Source organism: Silene latifolia, chromosome 4 (genome assembly GCF_048544455.1).
Source record: "Silene latifolia isolate original U9 population chromosome 4, ASM4854445v1, whole genome shotgun sequence".
NCBI classification, from domain to species: Eukaryota; Viridiplantae; Streptophyta; class Magnoliopsida; order Caryophyllales; family Caryophyllaceae; genus Silene; species Silene latifolia.
In genome coordinates this window covers 18,377,996-18,399,043 of record NC_133529.1, presented here as the reverse complement: position 1 = coordinate 18,399,043, position 21,048 = coordinate 18,377,996, and the positions used below count along the sequence as shown (strand labels likewise).

At 40.7% G+C, this 21,048-nt stretch overlaps 1 non-coding gene across 1 annotated transcript; it reads right to left on the bottom strand.

Annotated features, from left to right (window-relative positions):
- Window positions 1–3,447: 3,447 nt before the first annotated feature.
- LOC141654550 (small nucleolar RNA R71) lies at window positions 3,448–3,554 on the bottom strand. Its single transcript, XR_012548107.1, has one exon. It is a non-coding gene; the product is annotated as a small nucleolar RNA R71 (small nucleolar RNA).
- Between the last annotated feature and the right edge of the window lie 17,494 nt (window positions 3,555–21,048).

The window sequence follows — 21,048 nt, the reverse complement described above, 5'->3', positions numbered from 1 at the left end:
GGTCAGGTCCCGGGTCGGGTCATACGGGTTGGGTCAGAATACGGGTCGGGTCGAATACGGGTCGGGTCAGATACGGGTCGGGTTATACGGGTCACGGGTCGGGTTAGGGTCAGAATACGGGTCAAGAAATAATCCCTAACGTCTTTTTTAAACGATTTTTTTAATTAAAAAAATATTTTTTTAAAATGTAAATCATATTTAAAATTAATATTTTAATCATATTGAACGTTTACATTAATTATATTAACATAATTATTAAAATAAAGTTTTTTTAATAATTATTTTATTATTAAATATTATAAAAGTTATATAAAATTAACTTTTTAGTTGTTTTTGTAATTTTAAGTAATAAAAAAAATATTTTTTAACTAATTTTTCAAATATAATATATAAATATTAATATTTTAATAAAATTCTTGATTTACCTTTGACCCAACGGGTCGACCCGTTCGGGTCGGGTCTCGACCCTAAAATAACGGGTCATTTCGGGTTCGGGTCAAACGGGTCGCGGGTCAAAAAAAACCGGGTTTGTAACCCTAAAAAACCGGGTCGGGTCGGGTCGGGTTTTCGGGTCGGGTCGAATTTTGACAGGTCTAGTTGAAACGGATCAAAGAGCAAAATCGGAACAAATGAAAACCAAAATGAAAAGTCAACCCAAGACATTGAAATCCAATTCATTCGTTGCTTATCTACACTACTCTTTATCTCCTTGATTCATTCACCAAAATTCATCCGTAATTCCATATTCACCACCATTAATCATTCATCATCATCATCAATTCACATTCACCATCATACTCACCTCCCTTTCGCACTACGACGTCATCAATCAACACCACCATCTCAATTCAATCCGCCATCACCATACATCCACCACCACACCATACCCAGTTCAATTTAATCGCTCACCTTGACTCGGAATCGAAACCGAGTGCGAAATCAACCACCATGAAAGCCAACTCCGTCGCCGCTAATTCGAGCCTCCCCTGCTTCTCCTCTGAACCCAGCCGCAACAACCACCTGCAGCCGCCAAGACGACCACCAGGCGCGAGTAACACCAGAAAACAGCACAGCCATCTCCGACGATCGACCATAAATCATCGTGGTTGGGTCGTGGGTTGTGTTCAAAGTGACCCGAGCAATTGGCTTGGCTTAGTTGGATATGAAATTGAAGTAAAGATTCAAGGAAGAAAGAAGCAGCCGAGGGACTAAATTATACCCGGTCGGGCGTCTTGATGTATTGACCGGGTGAAGTTATACCCGGGCGGGTGCAATGTTGCCCGGTCGGGTACAAGTTTTGAGGGTGTTGTTTCCTGTGTCACGTGGTCTTGGGTAGAAGAAGACAAAGGGTGTTTTGGCTTTTGTAGGAAAGGATTGTGTTTTTGGGTATTAGAAGTGTGTCGTGTGACACAATTTTGGGTGGATTATTAATATTATTATTATTATTATTATTATTATTATTAGTGGTATTATTAGAGTAGTATAAAAGGAACATTATATTAGACATTACACACACCTTAAATTAGGTTTAGATTATTATTCTCTCAACGTTGTAACCCTAATATTTACTCTCTCAATATTTATTCAATTAAAGTTTTAGTCTTTTTTTAATATTAGTGTAATTGTTTCTCACATCCAAGTTTCTTCTCTTTTCATTAGTTTCATTAAGCGATTTTGGGTTGTATTTGGGGAATTGAAGAATCCTTCCATAGTTCAATCCAAATTTCCACCTTTTGCAATTGAGTTGGTATAATTTCTCTTCCTACTTTCATTTGTTTACACTTGCTTTTCTTTCAAGTTTTATCTTAATTGTTTATGTTAGAATTCTATCTTTGTTGTTAGATTGTTCCTTGTTGTTTACAAGATTGAATCTTTGATTTCTCATGTTAAAGATTGAGTCTTTGTGTTTATTGAGTTAAAGCTTGTGCCTTTAAGTTTAATCTTCATTGTTTCTTGAATTAAATTGTCTTTTCTTGTAATTTGAGTTGGGTATTTGCATGATTAGTAATAGAATTTACACTCCCATCATGATTATGCATAAAGATACCATCTTTGTTGTTTTTTATTGCTCTTGGTACCATGATTTGTGAGTAGTTTCCTTCTAGGACTCGGTTTGACCCGACATGAGTAACTTCATTAATTGAATCTCATAAAGGCTAATTGTTGGGGGAAATTGGTGAGGGTAGTCTAGAGGAATGACATGGTTTATGGATTGACTTCGGGTAGTGTCGACTTGTGACCCTTGTCCACCAACGAGAGTTGGTTAGGTTGTAATTTGGATACCCGGGAGTTGGTTTTATCGCTAACCTAGGTTGAGACCGAAAGGGAGAACCAAGGGAGGGTACCTCTAGACTAGCGTTTGAAATCGACCTCCGAGAGGAGGAGTGGGATGACCCGGAATACGATGAGTGCTTAATGACCTTGACCAAGTTCTTGACCACCTTGGGAATGTGCACGTTTTCGGGGTTGTTGGGTGTTGAGTTAAGGATTCCGGCCTTCGAACCCGAGAGGGGGGTTGGTGGGTAGTGCTAGTGTCCTACTTCGAACCCGAGAGGGGGGTCTTAGGCGAATTAGAGTCATCTCCTCCTTGCCCGTTTACCTAAATGATTAGCCTAGGGAATCAATATGTGGAATTATGAATTGTCGTGGGAGAACCGAGTTCTAGGCCTTTTAATCATTTGATTTACAACTTTATTCCTCTCTTACTCATTTATCATCTTTTGTTAATTTGCATTTTATTTTATTTAGTTTAGTTGTTTAGTTTAAAACTTCATCCAAATATTGTCGACTTAGCTAAACAAAGATTTAAAACGATTAATACTCTCCCTAGCTCCTCGTGGGATCGACCCTCAATAGTGTACAACGACAATCGTGCACTTGCGAGGTATTATTTGATAACCATCAAGTTTTTGGCGCCGTTGCCGGGGAGCAAAGGCTAGATATTAATCATTTTATTCTAGTTTAGACTAGGTCTTTCTTTGTTACTAATCCCTTTCTTGAGTAGTGGAAGGTGTTTTAGAAGAACCGGGCCCTTTTGAGTTTTTTGAGAATCCATTTGGAATTCCAGAAGAAGCAACAATGGCCGCGGTTCCAATGAGGGATAATTTGGCTCCGAAAAAGGTGGTGAACCCAAGTATTGTCAAGCCACCTATTCAAGCCAATAACTTTGATGTGAAGGCTACTTTGTTGCAACTAGTCCAAGGAAACCAATTCGGAGGGGGAGCCACCGAAAACCCCAATGAACATCTTAATGAATTCTTGGATAGTTGTGACATGTTCAAAGCAAATGGAGTGTCGGAGGATGCCATCCGCCTTAGACTCTTTCCTTATTCCTTGAGGGGGAGTGCTAAGGAATGGTTGAAGAGTTGTGAGCCCGATTCATTTAGAACTTGGAATGATGTCTCCAAGGCCTTCTTGAACAAGTACTTTCCACCACAAAGGACCGCAAGGATCAAGAGTGAGCTTCAAGGCTTCACTCAACAAGATGATGAGACCCTTTACGAGGCATGGGAAAGGTATAAGGGACTCCAAAGGTTGTGTCCTCACCACGGGATCGGAGATGATGAGTTGATCAACAACTTTTATGAGGGGTTGAGCAATGAAATGAAAATGAACCTAGATTCCGGCTCGGGAAAGGGGGCATTAGACAAAATTGATCACAAGACGGCTAAGGAGCTTATAGAAGAGATGGCATCCCGTACTTTTCATTGGAATAATGATCGCCACAAGAGGAAAGGGAAGTCCATGTGGAATCAACAAACAATGTGGAAGTCGAGGATTGATAGAGGAACTCAAGCAACAAGTTGCTTTGTTGAACTCTAGTAACACCTCAAGAAAATCTTCATCAAATTGGTCTCAAATGTATTGTTGTGAGATTTGTGGAGATCAAGGGCATCCACCAAATGAATGTCCTTTGATGATGGGAGAGGCAAATTGTATGGAGCAAGTGAATGGAGTGTGGGAATCAATTAAAACTAGACAAGCATTCAACAACAATCAATACCATCCCGGAATGAGAGTCCACCCAAATTTTTCCCATGGCTCACAAAATGTCCAAAACCCCACTTTCCAACAAAATCCACAATTTACACCAAATTTCCAAGCCCAAAAGCAAAATACCACCTTTCAACCAAGACCACAATTCCAACCACTCAATCAACCAATCAACCCACCATTTCAACAAAATTCCCAACAATTCCAACAAACTTCTCAACCCTTTCAACAATCCACCCAACCAAAGTCAAATGCGGAGCTCATGATAGAGCAATTAATGAGTTCTCAAACCCAATTCATCACTCATTCCAACCAAATGCAAGAGGAGGCAACATCCTCTATCAACCAACTAAGGACTCAAATGCAAGCCTCCCAAAGAATGACGGATAATCAAATCTCTCAATTGGCTTCTCAAATAAGTCAATTTCAAGCCTCGAATGGAAAATTTCCGGGTAAAACCGAGACCATTAATGCTATACATTTGAGGAGTGGTAGGGAGTTGGAAGATCGGGTGTTCGTAAAGAGGAAAAAGAGTCGCAAACCGGAAGTTGTGGTTGAACCACCAAAAGTGGTTGAAGATGATCTTGTAGAGGTTGTTGTAGAGACTCCCATGCTTGTTGATGAGTCCACCAAGGTTTTTGATGAACCCACCAAGGTTGTTGAGGAACCCAAGCAACAAGTAGTGAGACCATATGTGCCACCAATCCCTTTCCCTCAAAGGTTGGCAAGAGCAAAGCTTGAGCAAAAGTATGGAAAATTCATGCACATGATGAAAGGTGTGAACATCACCATGCCTTTTATTGATGCCATCAAGGAGATACCCGCATATGGAAAATTCTTGAAGGAGTTGATTTCCAACAAAAATTCATTGGGTCCAACTACCATGGTCAATTTGTCACAAGAATGTAGTGCTATCCTATTGCACAAGATGCCACCAAAGCTTGAAGATCCGGGTAGTTTTTCCATACCATGCACAATTGGGACCGTTCATATTGAGAGAGCCTTGTGTGACTTGGGGGCAAGCATTAGCCTCATGCCTCTCAATATCTTCAAGAAATTGAAGGGTTTTGAACTTTCACCTACAAGAGTATCTCTGCAACTTGCGGATAGATCGGTGAGGTATCCAATTGGCCTTGTGGAAGATGTACCACTCAAAGTGGGAAAGCTTGTGATACCTTGCGACTTCTATGTGATGGATATTCCCGAGGATTCCAAAATTCCAATCACCCTAGGACGCCCTTGCCTTGCTACGGGGGGTGTCTTGATTGATGTGAAAAATGGCAAACTATCTCTTCAAATTGGTGATGACAAGATAGAATTCTCCTTGGAAAATTCCATGAAATCTCCTTCTATGAGTGACTCTTGTTGTAGGGTGGATGTGTTGGAGGATTGTTTGAATGAGCATAATATTGAGCCTTCACACTTGGATCCATTGGAAGTTTGTCCAACAAACAAGGAGGGAAATGGAGGTGATCTTTTGTTGAGAGTTGATGTGAAAGGAGATTTGGGTAAAGATGACTCAAAAGAAGATGAATTTGATGACCAAATTAATGATGAGATTGAATCATTCTTGAACTCCGCGGATTCATTTAATCTAAGCTCTTTAGAAGATGCACCTTGGTTGGATAACTCTTCAAGTGATTGGGGAGCTCAAGTTGACGCCTTAGAGGTGGCTCTTAATGGAGGTGGAATGGAGTATACCAAGAGTTGTGAGGAAGATAAACTTGGCCCTCCCATATGGGACACTTATGATAAGTGTGGGGAAGGAAGTTATGAAGAGCTTGGTGCCCCTATTTGGGATGTTTATGATAATGAGGAAGACTCCCTTCTACCACCTCCTTTCGAAATATTTGAAGAAGAAGTGCTTGTCAATGACAAGTGTGAGGAAGAAGAAAAAAGTTGGGAAATTGAGGTTGATGAATTCGAAATTGCCATTCTTGGAGAGTTGAGAATCCATGACAAGAACTACGATCTTGGTAGTTTTGACAACAGTTTGGAAGAAATTGAGGGTCTTCTCTTCGGAAATGGTTCGATTCACATGGAGAGTCAAAGTGAATGTGATATGAATGGTAGCAATTTGAACCTCAAAGATGAGAAGTTGACTCCTCCACCTCCTTTTCTCCACCATTTCCCTTGTCTCGAAGACCATGTGGACATTCCCTCTCTTTATGAAGTTTATGAGATTCCGTCACTTTCTCCTTCTAACTACTACATTAAAATGGAGGATCCTATACACCAAGAGGATCCTAGGAACAATACCAAGAGGAGCAAGTGGAAGAACGGGAAGAAGCGTTGGAAGAGAAGTCGGGTGCGGTTTGTTATAGCTTGGAGCTACCTATGCTTGTTTGAGGGTTTTGCTAAAGCTTTTGACCGCTTACTCCGTGCCTTGAGTGACATGGATCATGCATGCTACTTGGAGATTCAAGCAAGACAATTTTGGATGAGAGGTTTGGTGGAGTCCCTCAAGAACCACCGAATTGTATATATCCTCTTCCCTTACTTACTTATACTTTACTTGCATTTTCCCCCCCCCCCCCCTACATTTGTTCCATTGAGGACAATGTCACGATTTAAGTGTGGGGAGGGGATTCATTACATAAAAATCTTAAAAATTTGAAAAATTTAAAAATATCAAAAACATGTTATTTATTTTCAAATATTCAAAAAAATCAAAAACATGTTCTTACATTTTGGAAAATTCAAAAATCAACAAAAATATGTTATTTATTTTTCCTATTCTCTCCCTATACTTTGTTCCATTGAGGACAATGTAAATTTCAAGTGTGGGGAGAGAAATATCCACTTTGTGCATATTGTTTATATTTGTATATATTTCCTTGTTAATTTGAGAAAAAAATACAAAATGCCTAAAAATTGAAAAATTCAAAAAAATTTCAAAAATATTGCATTGTTTATATTATATATATTGCATTTGTCCTAACCATTTTGATAGGCAACACATGAATCATCGGAGAAGACGCTTGGTAAAATTCTTCCAATTTTTTCTCTTTTATCCTTCCTTTCTTTTTTGTATATATAAGCATGGAGGAGGACGGGATATGTGATGTGGGTGTTCCTTTTGGGAACCGTTTTGGATATGATTGTGTTGTTGGTGTGTTGTTAGGACTAGAACTTGTATGCATTTAGATTAGACATGTATATATGTGTTCACTCTTGCATTCACGTAGCTTGTTCATATGTTTAGTTGCATTCCATACACGTTGCATCTCGTATGTAAATATTTGCATAAGGAGTCTAAATGTGGAGGGCATATGTTGCCAATGATGATAATTTGTTTTGCCCGTGTCATTTCCCTCTTGATAGCTCGTACCTCTTGATGACACATGTTAGGGTTTTTGCTTGCAAAAACTCGGAAGTCTAGCTTAACAACCAAGTTGCGACCACCTTGTGAGACCATATTAGGCCCGAGACTTGACCTAGGCTCGACATAGCTACTAAAATGTGAGGATAGAGCCTCTATATGGCCGGTCCATCAAACCGGTCCCGTAGGTATTTGAGAGTAGTTCTCCTTACGTGGTATGTCATGTCAAAACGCATAAGTATGGTGCTCATTCCTTACCGTAGAAGTGTCGGTGTGCATATTGAGACAATTTTGTTCAAATAAAGTAACCTCACAATAGCCAAATAGGCTTTTGTTATACCCTCGAGTCAATTGTTTCCTTTGTTAACCCATTTTGAGCCTAATCCTTATCATTTCTATTGCCAACAAAATAACTACATCCCATAAACAACTCACCTTGGTTGAGTAGTTCGTCATCGTGGTTCTTTTGTGGAGTATATTTGGGTTGAAATTTTGACTCACCTTGAGGTCTATGATCTTAATGCCACATGAGTGAAATGCAACTTTGGCTACTTTTGTTTAATAAGAGGTGTACAAGTCGTGGAAAATGCAAGAAGGAAAATCAAATAGAAAAGGAAAAAATGAAGAAGAAAATCAAATAGAAAAAGAGAAAAATGAAATGAAAAAACAAAAAGAAAAGAATGTATATTTTTGTCTCAAATAAAGGGTTGGTAATTTGCAAATTGAGTTTGTTTTGAAGAAGAGGATTGAATGATTTTTGAGAATGGCAATCTTGCCATAATTTGTGAAAGAATTCATTTGCATGGGTTGAGTTTAGTGGATTGGTTAGATGTGACGACTACTTAACCGATAGCCTCACATGTCTTAAAACGGTGCTTGCACCAACCCCTTTTCACCTAACCCAAGCCCCATTGCAACCCGGTTGTCTCTCTTGTATGTGCATCAATTTGACTTTTCTCTTGCGGATATTGGATGGAGTACCATATTAGATTGCGGGCATGCTTCGCAAGTCGAGTTAGGAGAGTGATTTTGGTTACTTTTTGTCACAAAATTCACCCCGTTCTTTCATTTGAGTGACTAGTGAAACCCGTGAGAGTCGGGCTTTGGTCTCCTTTTGGTCAAGGGTTTGATATGGAGTCGAATCTTGCGTGTGTCGTGTCATTCTTGGGAGTATAGCGAAGTACTTCCTCTTTCCCGCCTAGAATTTGTTTCTTAGGCACCCCGTGTTGTCAATGTTGGTTACTTGAGCTAAAATTAGGGAGTCGACACCTTGGTAAGACCCGGAGACGACATCCTCCACTTATGACTCTCTTTATTTAATTTTTGAAATCAAAACGACCGCTTAGATGAGGAAAGCGGTTTGACTTTTTGTTGATGCATCCATTGCTTATTTGTGTGCTTAATGTTGGATGTGTCGTAATTTTCCGCAAGCCCCCACTTGCCTTGCAAGGAAGCACATTCCTCATTGTGTTTCGTTGTGAGTTGAAGGGACGGAGAAGGCCCGTTAATTGCCTCTCATCGGTTATTAGTAGTTTAGTTAGCCATTTTATATTAAGGGTCTTAGTTTAATAAATGAGCTTACTCGAGGACGAGTAAGGTTTAAGTGTGGGGAGATTTGATGAGTCGTATTTTGGTTACATTTTGCCCCGCATTTATACCCAATTCGGACTCGATTTTGCGTGCTTTATTGTTTTAAAGCTTATTTTATTAACTAATTTATAATAATTAGTCATAATTAGTCGGATCTTAATAATATTAATATTTAATAATTCGGTTTTATTATCGCGAATAAATATATATATTTATTAATGTATTAGTTTCACCATAAATGTTATATAAATAATGCCTCGCTTTTGTGTTAATCGATTTTGTAGGAAACGGGTTCGTGAATAAAAGAGAATAAGTGAACAAGACGGGTTGAAACGGATCAAAGAGCAAAATCGGAACAAATGAAAACCAAAATGAAAAGTCAACCCAAGACATTGAAATCCAATTCATTCGTTGCTTATCTACACTACTCTTTATCTCCTTGATTCATTCACCAAAATTCATCCGTAATTCCATATTCACCACCATTAATCATTCATCATCATCATCAATTCACATTCACCATCATACTCACCTCCCTTTCGCACTACGACGTCATCAATCAACACCACCATCTCAATTCAATCCGCCATCACCATACATCCACCACCACACCATACCCAGTTCAATTTAATCGCTCACCTTGACTCGGAATCGAAACCGAGTGCGAAATCAACCACCATGAAAGCCAACTCCGTCGCCGCTAATTCGAGCCTCCCCTGCTTCTCCTCTGAACCCAGCCGCAACAACCACCTGCAGCCGCCAAGACGACCACCAGGCGCGAGTAACACCAGAAAACAGCACAGCCATCTCCGACGATCGACCATAAATCATCGTGGTTGGGTCGTGGGTTGTGTTCAAAGTGACCCGAGCAATTGGCTTGGCTTAGTTGGATATGAAATTGAAGTAAAGATTCAAGGAAGAAAGAAGCAGCCGAGGGACTAAATTATACCCGGTCGGGCGTCTTGATGTATTGACCGGGTGAAGTTATACCCGGGCGGGTGCAATGTTGCCCGGTCGGGTACAAGTTTTGAGGGTGTTGTTTCCTGTGTCACGTGGTCTTGGGTAGAAGAAGACAAAGGGTGTTTTGGCTTTTGTAGGAAAGGATTGTGTTTTTGGGTATTAGAAGTGTGTCGTGTGACACAATTTTGGGTGGATTATTAATATTATTATTATTATTATTATTATTATTATTAGTGGTATTATTAGAGTAGTATAAAAGGAACATTATATTAGACATTACACACACCTTAGAAATTAGACTAGATTATTATTCTCTCTCAACATTGTAGAACCCTAATATTTACTCTCTCAATATTTATTCAATTAAAGTTTTAGTCTTTTTTTAATATTAGTGTAATTGTTTCTCTAAACTTATCCAAGTTAACTTCTTTTCATTAGTTTGATTAGCAATTTTGGGTTGTATTTGGGGAATTGAAGAATCCTTCCATAGTTCAATCCAAATTTCCACCTTTTGCAATTGAGTTGGTATAATTTCTCTTCCTACTTTCATTTGTTTACACTTGCTTTTCTTTCAAGTTTTATCTTAATTGTTTATGTTAGAATTCTATCTTTGTTGTTAGATTGTTCCTTGTTGTTTACAAGATTGAATCTTTGATTTCTCATGTTAAAGATTGAGTCTTTGTGTTTATTGAGTTAAAGGCATGTCTTTAAGTTTAATCTTCATTGTTTCTTGAATTAAATTGTCTTTTCTTGTAATTTGAGTTGGGTATTTGCATGATTAGTAATAGAATTTACACTCCCATCATGATTATGCATAAAGATACCATCTTTGTTGTTTTTTATTGCTCTTGGTACCATGATTTGTGAGTAGTTTCCTTCTAGGACTCGGTTTGACCCGACATGAGTAACTTCATTAATTGAATCTCATAAAGGCTAATTGTTGGGGGAAATTGGTGAGGGTAGTCTAGAGGAATGACATGGTTTATGGATTGACTTCGGGTAGTGTCGACTTGTGACCCTTGTCCACCAACGAGAGTTGGTTAGGTTGTAATTTGGATACCCGGGAGTTGGTTTTATCGCTAACCTAGGTTGAGACCGAAAGGGAGAACCAAGGGAGGGTACCTCTAGACTAGCGTTTGAAATCGACCTCCGAGAGGAGGAGTGGGATGACCCGGAATACGATGAGTGCTTAATGACCTTGACCAAGTTCTTGACCACCTTGGGAATGTGCACGTTTTCGGGGTTGTTGGGTGTTGAGTTAAGGATTCCGGCCTTCGAACCCGAGAGGGGGGTTGGTGGGTAGTGCTAGTGTCCTACTTCGAACCCGAGAGGGGGGTCTTAGGCGAATTAGAGTCATCTCCTCCTTGCCCGTTTACCTAAATGATTAGCCTAGGGAATCAATATGTGGAATTATGAATTGTCGTGGGAGAACCGAGTTCTAGGCCTTTTAATCATTTGATTTACAACTTTATTCCTCTCTTACTCATTTATCATCTTTTGTTAATTTGCATTTTATTTTATTTAGTTTAGTTGTTTAGTTTAAAACTTCATCCAAATATTGTCGACTTAGCTAAACAAAGATTTAAAACGATTAATACTCTCCCTAGCTCCTCGTGGGATCGACCCTCAATAGTGTACAACGACAATCGTGCACTTGCGAGGTATTATTTGATAACCATCATTGGTAGATGACGGTTTATGCCGTCGTGCTACCGAAATTCACATAGAATTTACATATAAAACACATATTTGTACACATGGCCTAAATTAGCGCAAGACAAAGACTCGAGAAAATGCAAAATAATTGCCGAAAATGACCGGACGGTAGGGAGGGTTACCCCCTAAAAAAATGAAAATAGAAATGTATAAGCTTGAAATGTAATATGAAATGGGAGTGAAATGATTCCCCAAAAGAAAATAAAAAAGAAACGGGTAAGTTTGAAAATAAATAATTAAATTGGTGAAATGATTCCCCCAAAAGAAAAATTAAAAAAAGAAATGGGTAAGTGTGCTTGTAGGACGAAAATGCCGATTTTGCCTCGAAAAGCGTGCCCGCAAAATCAGGAAAACCAGAAATATGGTAATTCGACGGAATTTACCAAAAATAATAACCCATATGAATAGGAAATTATGTTTAAGGAATTAGGAAAGATCCAACGCGGAAAATCACAGAAATACAGCTGAGGAAGAGGCGCAGCTTGAGCCGCGTCTTTTCGAAGAGGCGCAGCACGTGCTGTGCCCTTTCCCCAGTGTGTCTGTCCTGACAGATTTTAGGAAACAACTTTTCGTATAAATATAGACATCGATGGAGGTTTTATTCACATAATTCTTCCGTCTTTCTTCCGTCTATTACATAAAACTCTCTAAATAATCACACAACATGAATACTTTAGAAATCCGTCTCAAAGAATGGAAAAACGAATTCTCAAATGTGGAGAAACACGATATGGGTGCCTACAACTTTGGATCGATTTTGAGCTTGAAACTAGTTAAGGTGGTCAAACCGTTCTTGGATGCTTGTCTTGAGTATTGGGACCCGAATCTCCACGTGTTTGCCTTCCCTGGAGCCGATATCTGTCCTTTTCCTGAAAAAATTGCTGTGGCGGTTGGGACCCAGAACATATGCCCTCTATACCCTCTACCTCTCAAGAGTATAAAAATAAATTTAGGGATTTGCTTGGATTGACAAGAGCTGAGGTTGACCGTCTAGTGACCTCAAAAGGTGTCCGAATGCTTGACTTTATCGATCGGTTCATAAATAGGGCAGACCATACCATCTCTCATGTTGCGAGACGTAGGGCATTCGGGTTTTGACTATTACATGGTTATGTCCTTCAAGGGCATGTTGATGAGGATATGAGATGTGATCCTCGTTATTTGAGCTTAGTTGAGCAAATGGAGCTGCGCAGGAGCCCAGCCTGCCTATGTTTAGGAGAGATCCTATTGGGATTGGATAACAAGAAAGCCAACCGCGACCTTCCTTATTTAGGAAGTCCCATCATTTTGCAGGTAAAAGAATACAACCCTTTTTTTTCGTTTTTTTTTGGATACTAATACCTGCGTTGGTAGGTTTGGCTTATGGAGCGTTTGCGGCTGATCGAGCCCCCAATTAATGTTCCTGCTTATCATGCTCACTCAATTGCAATGAGGACCAGACTTTACATGGTGGACTTCACTCGGGTTTGCAACTATTGGGAGAACAAGTTGAAGAATGAGGATGGTCCACTGATTAGATGGATCGTACCATGGTGGCATCTCAAGTCTGTTACTGGAGTATCGTCTCTGGATCCTACTCGATCAGTGCGCATTCCTGGCTTTGAGTTTATGATATGCGTCTTCCCCGAGAGATTGATGAGACAAGTGGGCTTGAAACAGATGATTCTGAAGCTTGATATTGTTCCTCAGACTGCCGTGGCGCTTACTACTGAGAGCCGAAGAGAATGGGCCATCAAATGGGCTCAGAGAAACATGTGGTTCTTAAACCCTTCTGTTAGCGCATTATGGGTATCGGATTCCTACTTGCAGTGGAGGAAGGCTACTACTTCTGAGGAGCGCGAGAGGCTAAGGAAGCGCGAGCCCGTTGATTACAAGGTTCGTGATGTAGAGAAAGAGAAGCACTTGACCGAGGGAGAGGAAGAAGCCGGATTTTGAGTTGTTCATCCGTCGAAGAAATCGAAAACCTCTACTGTCGTTGAAAAGGTGGTTGATAAGAATGGTAAGGCTAGACCGCGAGAGAGACCATTGGTGATTAGGTCTGAGATAGCGCAGGAGCGCCCGGCTCGTGGTCGAGATAGGAAATATGACAAGAATGACAAAGACAAAGGGAAAATGGAATAATAGCCTAAGTCTTAGTATTATTTATTATTATTATTATTTGTAATAAGATGGTGGGGTTTTTAGAATCCTAGACTATTTATTTTTATTATATGGCATATTATTATTATTATGAAAAGAAATGAATAAAGGATTGATTGGTTATGAAACCTTTGTCACTTTCTTTTATTATTCTTGTCGAATTCCAAATGCGTATGCAAATGTCCTTCTATTTACATTTAAAAAATAATGGGTTGTATCCAGTGAAGGATTGCCTACGTATTCATTTTAAAAATGAAATCAAACCCTTGCGCGTAGTTCAAGTAAATGTAAAAGAATAATTGTTCTAAGCAAGAGCTTGTAATGAACTAGAAAATAAGCATGAGCTTTACTTACTCCTAAAGCACAATTCAATTTATTTGATGATATGAGGATGACGAATTGTCAAAATGCAAGAGCAAAGTGACGTAAGCTTTATTTCAGCTGGCCAGGGGCCGTTTTTATTTCGTGCCACATGAGCGACATGTGAGGTTACGCGAGGCGCGTTTTTGTTCCTATTCTAGGCATAGTAACGTTTTAGTTGGTCGAGGTTAGTTGGGTTGGCAAATTCATTCCCATATAGGTCTATGATTCTAACCGCACCCCCCGGGAGAATGGATTTGACTAGAAATGGTCCGGCCTAGTTGGGTTTGAACTTTCCTCGTGGATCGACAGGTAAAAGAGCTCTAACTGATTTCAGCACTAAGTCTCCCTCTTTGATGTTTCTTGGCTTAACCCTTTTGTTGAAGGCTCATTTGATATGTGCCTGATATGTTTACACATTGTGTAATGCGCACAATCTTCGTTCATCCAGGAGGATGAGTTCTTCATATCTATCCTTCTTCCAATCGGCTTCTGGGATTTGACTTTCGAGTAGAATACGCAAGGATGGTATTTCTAGCTCAACTGGTTGCACGACTTCCATGCCGTAGGTCAAATAGAAAGGAGTGGCCCCAGTGGGTGTCCTAACAGATGTGAGATATCCCTATAAGGCAAATGGTATCTTGCTTGTCCAATCTCTATAATTGTCAATCATTTTCTTGAGGATTGTGACAACATTTTTGTTTGCTGCCTCTACTGCGCCGTTGGTTTGTGGTCTATATGGCGAGGAATGGTGGTGTTGGATCTTGTACTTGGCTAGAAATTGCTCAGTCTCAGCCTGGAAATGTGACCCATTGTCACTGATGATCTCATGTGGGCAACCGTATCGATAGATGATATTGGTTTGTATGAACTTTGCCACATTTTTGGCCGTGAGACTAGTCTAAGAAGCCGCTTCTACCCATTTGGTGAAATAGTCGATTTCCACCAGAATGAAACAGTGACCTCCTTTTCCAGCTGTGGTGATCTTCCCGATGATATAGATTCCCCAGGCAGAAAATGGCCAAGGAGACGTCATGGTATAGAGTAATGAGGGAGGGACATGTTGCACATTCCCGAAGATTTGGCAGTTGTGGCAATGTCTGACATATTTGATGCAATCGGATTCCATTGTGGTTCCATTAATATCCCAAACGTGTGATTTTATTTACCATCATTGGCCCACTCATGTGAGGACCACATTCTCCATCATGGACTTCTTCCATCACTTTCCGTGCCTGTGAATGATCAAGGCAACGCAAGATTACACCAAGAGGTGTTATTATATACAATTCTCCTTGCATGAGGACGTATTGGGAGGCCAGTAGGCGTATAGCATGTTGTCCCCTCTTATCCATATCTGGTGGATAGGTGCCGTTGAGTTTGAAGTTCAGAATTGCTTGAAACCAAGGTTCCTCCGGGTTTTCTTCCTCATCTGTAATTTGGTGCACATAAGCTGGCTCTGACCGTCGTTCGATGCATAAAGGCATTTCTACCATATTATCCGACATATTAATCAAGGATGCAAGTTTTGCAAGAGCATCTGTAAATTGATTCTCTTCTCGAGGTAGGTGTAGGTAGATTACTTGATCGAAGAATTGGGCAACTTGGTCTATCCTGGCTTGATAGAGTGCTAGGCTTTCACTCCGAATTTTCCAAGACCCCGTAATTTGGTTGATGATCAAGGATGAATCTCCATGTACTCGAAGATTCTTGATGCCTAAGCCTACTGCTGCTTGTAGCCCAATGAGACAAGCTTCGTATTCTGCTGCGTTATTTGTCACCTCGAAGTCGAGTTTGACAGAGAGTTGTGTATGCTCGCCTTTAGGAGAAATGAGCAACACTCTTATTCCAAATCCTCTTAAGTTTGATGGTCCATCAAAATAAAGGTCCCAGGAGTCTATATCAGTTTGGAGTATATGCTCATCCGGAAACGACCAGGTGTCTATTGCTTGTGCATTATCGATGGGATTTTCTGCGAAGAACCCGGCGACAACGCGCCCTTTTATAACTTTCAGAGGTACATATTTCAGATTGAACTCTAAGATCATCAAAGTCCATCTCGCTAGGCGTCCGCGATACCCGATGATAAGTAAGCAGCACCCTGAGAACGGGTTTTTCGAAGAGGTATTTGACAGGATCCATTTTGGAGTATATTTTGACAGAGTAGCTAAGCATGTAATGGCGTAGGTTCTTTGTGGCCCACACAAGAGCGAGGCATGTCTTTTCGAGTGGTGTGTACTTGCACTTATACTCCAAGAACTTCTTGCTAAGGTAGTAGATAACTCTTTCTTCTTTTCCCAAGGTTTATGCTAGCATAGCTCCCATAGCTGTTTCAGTTACTGTGAGATATAAACCAAGAGTTTGATCTCGTTGGGGTGGCCTGAGCACTGGTGGTTTGGCTAGTATCTCTTTGATTCGGTCGAACGCCTTTTGACAGTCATCGTCCCACATGGTGTGATCTGTTTTCTTTAGTTTTTTGAAAATAGGTTCACAGATCATGGTTAGTTTCAATATGAATCGACTTATGTATTGCACTTTACCCAAGAATACTCTAACTTCCTTCTCTCTTTGAGGTTGCGGCATTTCAATTAGAGGTTTGATCTTGGAAGGGTCTATTTCTATCCCTCGTTGGCTAACGACATATCCCAGGAGTTTGCCTGACGTTACCCCAAATGCACATTTCTGAGGATTGAGCCTCATGTTGTACTTTCGTAGTCTCGAGAAGAATTTGCGAAGGTTCGCAATGTGCCCCTCTCTATCTTTGGACTTGACAATCATATCATCTACGTATACCTCAACTTCTTTATGCATCATGTCATGTAGTAGTGTGGTTGTGGTGCGTTGATACGTAGCTCCAGCATTGATTAACCCAAACGGCATAACCGTGTAGCAATAGGTACCCCATTGAGTGACGAAGGCAGTTTTGTGCATGTCTTCTAGGGCCATCTTGATTTGGTTATATCCTGCGTATCCATCCATGAAAGACAACAACGCATGATCTGCTGTATTATCCACCCATATGTAGATATGTGGTAGAGGAAAGTCATCCTTGGGACTTGCTTTGTTTAAGTCTCTAAAATCAACACAAACACGGATTCTCCCATCCTTCTTAGGCACGCGTACTACGTTGGCTACCCAGTCTGAGTACTCGGAAACTTTGATGAACCCGGCTTTGAATTGATTATCAACTTCTTCTTTGATCTTAAGAGCCCATTCTGTCCTCATTCGACGAAGCTTCTGTTTTACGGGTTTGAAACCTGATATGATTGGGATTCTGTGCTCTGTGATATCCTTGTCGATCCCTGGTATGTCTTTGTAGGACCAAGCAAAAACGTCCTTGAACTCGTGTAGGAGGTTTATAAAACTGGCCCTTTCGGCATGGCTCAAGGTCGTCCCTATCCTAAGTTCTTGAGGTTCTAGTTCGGTTCCTATGTTGATGGGTTCGCTGTTCTCTATAACTGGTCCCCCTTCCCTCTCTTGTAGTATTTCTTTGGCTATGTAGGGAGGTATTTTGATTGAGTCTGGGTCTGGGTCATCCTCATTATCATCGTAAACAGAATTGCATTCAGAATAACACAAAGAGTAAGTAGAACCTGATTTATTCATATTAAAATTTGAAAAGAGTTGAAACAAAGAAGCCATATGTTCGGTAGTTAGTGGCGGTAAAGGGACAGCTGTTGGGACATTTCCCGAACTACTGTTACTACTTGATGCTAAGCTAGGAGAAACAAGGGGAGTGGGAGTGACGACAGGAGGAGACTCTCTAAGGACTTCTCTAGACTCCAATTCTGATTCCGACTCTGACTCTGACTCGAACTCATCATCTTATGGTTCTCCTTTGAACATCTCTCCTTCTCCAGTGGTGAGCTTGAAGAGTCTTCCTTGGTTGTTTGTCCACTTGATCGACTTTATCCATCCTTTTTGCTGATTCGAACTGGTTTCTGTGATCAAAGCGGTGGGGTTGAAGTGACTGTCTTGAAGTATCATGGTAATGATCTCATCCTGCGCGGCTGTAACAAATCGATCCTCTCCAAACAGTAAGCTAACAGCTTGTTCGTCTAAGCAAGGTGCTTGACGAGTCTTGACGGTAGGAACCATTTTCGTAGGAATAAAATAGCAATCGTGAAAGATCTCGATTCCAGCTAGTTGATTTCCTATGTAATGCCAAGGTTCGGGAAACCCGTGAAAACATTATTGACTCCCTTCTCCAACGAAGTATTCATTTAGGGTAGGGAGATAGGGTCGCATGCGGATTCCTACGTTCTTGCGGTTTTGGAATTGAGTGAGCATTTCTAGAGCTTCTTCCTTGGTGGGTTTGTACCCTAGTCCTAGTGGTATCCTTTGTGAGTTACCTTCTTTGTAAGGTGCAAAGGTATTTCTTCGGACAGGATTCTATGGCATTCCCGGGAAGTATCTCTGAAATTTGAGTATGTGGTTGACCACCAAATTAGAGTAGGGATTGAAGTACAAAGGTGCCAACTCATTCTCTACAAGGTTTATGCTATGGAAGCCCCCAAGTTCATATACTGGATATGTAACTACTTGGTTGCTTGACCTCTTTTCTATTACTGCTTTGATGGGTGACGAAGTGATTGTCACCACTTTACCATCTAGTGGGATCTTGATTTTCTGGTGGAGGGTGGATGTTACCGCTTTAGAAGCGTGAATCCAAGGTCTTCCCAGAATTATGTTAAAATATGCTTTGATGTCCACTATTTGGAAGTTAACCTTTCGCTTGATGGGCCATGTGGCTATGGTAAGGTTAACTAGTCCTACCACTTTTCGTCGTGTACCATCATATGCGCGAACACCTTGATTGGTAGTGGTCTAATCCGACTCTTTCATGCCTAATTTGTATGCTGTTTTCAATGGTATGACGTTGACTGCCGAACCATCATCCACCAAAGTCATTGGCACATTCTTCTTTAAGCAAATGACAGTAATGTATAGAGCCAAGTTGTGACGAGCGCCGAAAGGTGGCAAATCTTCATCTGAGAAAGTAACTGGGTTACTTAGCTTAGTTGAATCTTGGAAGACCAAGTTGACTACGTCATCAGGTGTGGAGTCACGTGCCACGTTTAATCTGGCCAAAGCTTGCAGTAAAGCTTGGCGATGTGAGAACGAGCTTGCAGCTAGTTGCCAGACTGAAAGATCAGCCTTTTTCTTCTGTAGTTGCTTTAGTAAATGGTCAGTAGAGGTATCCTCGCTATCATTTGGCGTGACAACGTTGGTATTGGTGATTGGACCATTTTCTATGGGACCGTTTTGAGAAACGTTTTGATATGGACGCCCCGAACGAGTAAGGTGGTCTATATCTTGGTCCTCACTATTTTGAACTATTTCCTCACTGACTTTGACTAGGTAGTGTTCGGTGAGGTATTCATCTTCATCATCATCGACCCATACCCCATTGATAGTAGCAAGTTCTTTCAACCTTATGATTTCGGCTTCCAATTGGATGATTTGGTCGATTAGATCATCAACCACGGCCACTACTTCTTGCATTGTAGCATTTTGAGAGAGATTTAGTGGCGCACGCTCTTTAGGTGTTGTACTTGGATTACGTAGGGTCGCCACTACACTTTCTAGTTCTGAAACTTGCCTATTCACGCTCTTTGCCCATGCGATAAAGTCGGTGATAGTAGGGGAAATGGTGGAGTAGTTCCCTTCATCTTCTATTGCTAGGATTTCTTCTTCGACTGGAGAAATGAAGTGTGAACAATCTAAGGTAAATTCTTCATTTGTAATCATCAGAATTCCAAGAGGATTCTGAGTATTGTTGGGCTTACCTCCAGGCGGTATTGGTAGGCAACCGTCTTCAATCATGTCTTGAAGTACATGTTTTAGCTTGTAACATTTTTCTGTATCGTGTCCCTTACCTATGTGATATTCGCAGTACGAATTCTCGTCCCAGAACTTGGACTTCTTTTCTGGTTCGGGTGTAGGCCCTATGGGTTGGAGCTTACCCTGTTTCATCAATGTCTTCAGAGCGTTGGAGTACATATCCCCAATGTTTGTGAACTTTCTTTGTGGGTTACTCTTATTTGATGGTTCGAGAAGGTTAACCTCATCAGTCTTGCTAGTAGAGCCGTAAGAACGACTTGTTGAGCCTTGATATCTACGACCTACCGTTTTGGACAAGAGTCCTTTACGGATGTCATCTTCGATCCTTGTCCCTAGTACAGTTAAGTCCTTGAAGGTTTTAATGTTTTGGTACCTCAAATGGCTTGCATAAATGGGTTTCAAATTGTCCACGAATTTTTCCACGAGGGTAGCTTAATCTGGACGCTCGACAAGTTGGGTACTAGTCTTCCTCCATCTACTTAGGAAGTCGGTGAAACCTTCTTTATTGTTTTGGGTAAGAACCTTTAAAGTGCGCATATTAACTTGGATCTCAGCATTATCCGCATATTGTTTAGCGAACTCAATTGCGGCATCATCCCAAGTGGCGATCTTCTTGTGTTCTAGGGAATAGAACCATTGCTTCGGGATAGTATCAAGAGATGAAGGAAAGATCCTTAAGAACATCTCGGGTTTAATGCCTTTGATAGACATGTAATCCTTGAAAGCACGGATATGGTTCAAAGGATTTTCATGCCTCTTGAACTTCGGGATATCCGTCATGTTGAAGTTGGTTGGAAATTTAGAACTCACGGCCTCATACTTGCGATTGTTTTCCCTATAGATATCATCCCGTTTGAGGTACATCAATTGTTTCTCCAGATATTGGAGTCGTTTTTCAGCTTCAGTCAGACCTACGGGAGGGTTAACTTCTTGTGCTCCCATGAAAGGTGGAGGGTTATCATTCACAAAATCATTCACAAAATCATTAAGCACTTCACTTTCTGCATGAGGCAACCTGGTTTCTACAGCAACAATTCGACCCTCGATCGTGTTGAGGCGATCATACGCTTGGTCTTGGCTAGTTTGGAGACGAGCGAGCGCGGCTAGGATTTGATCATTACCAT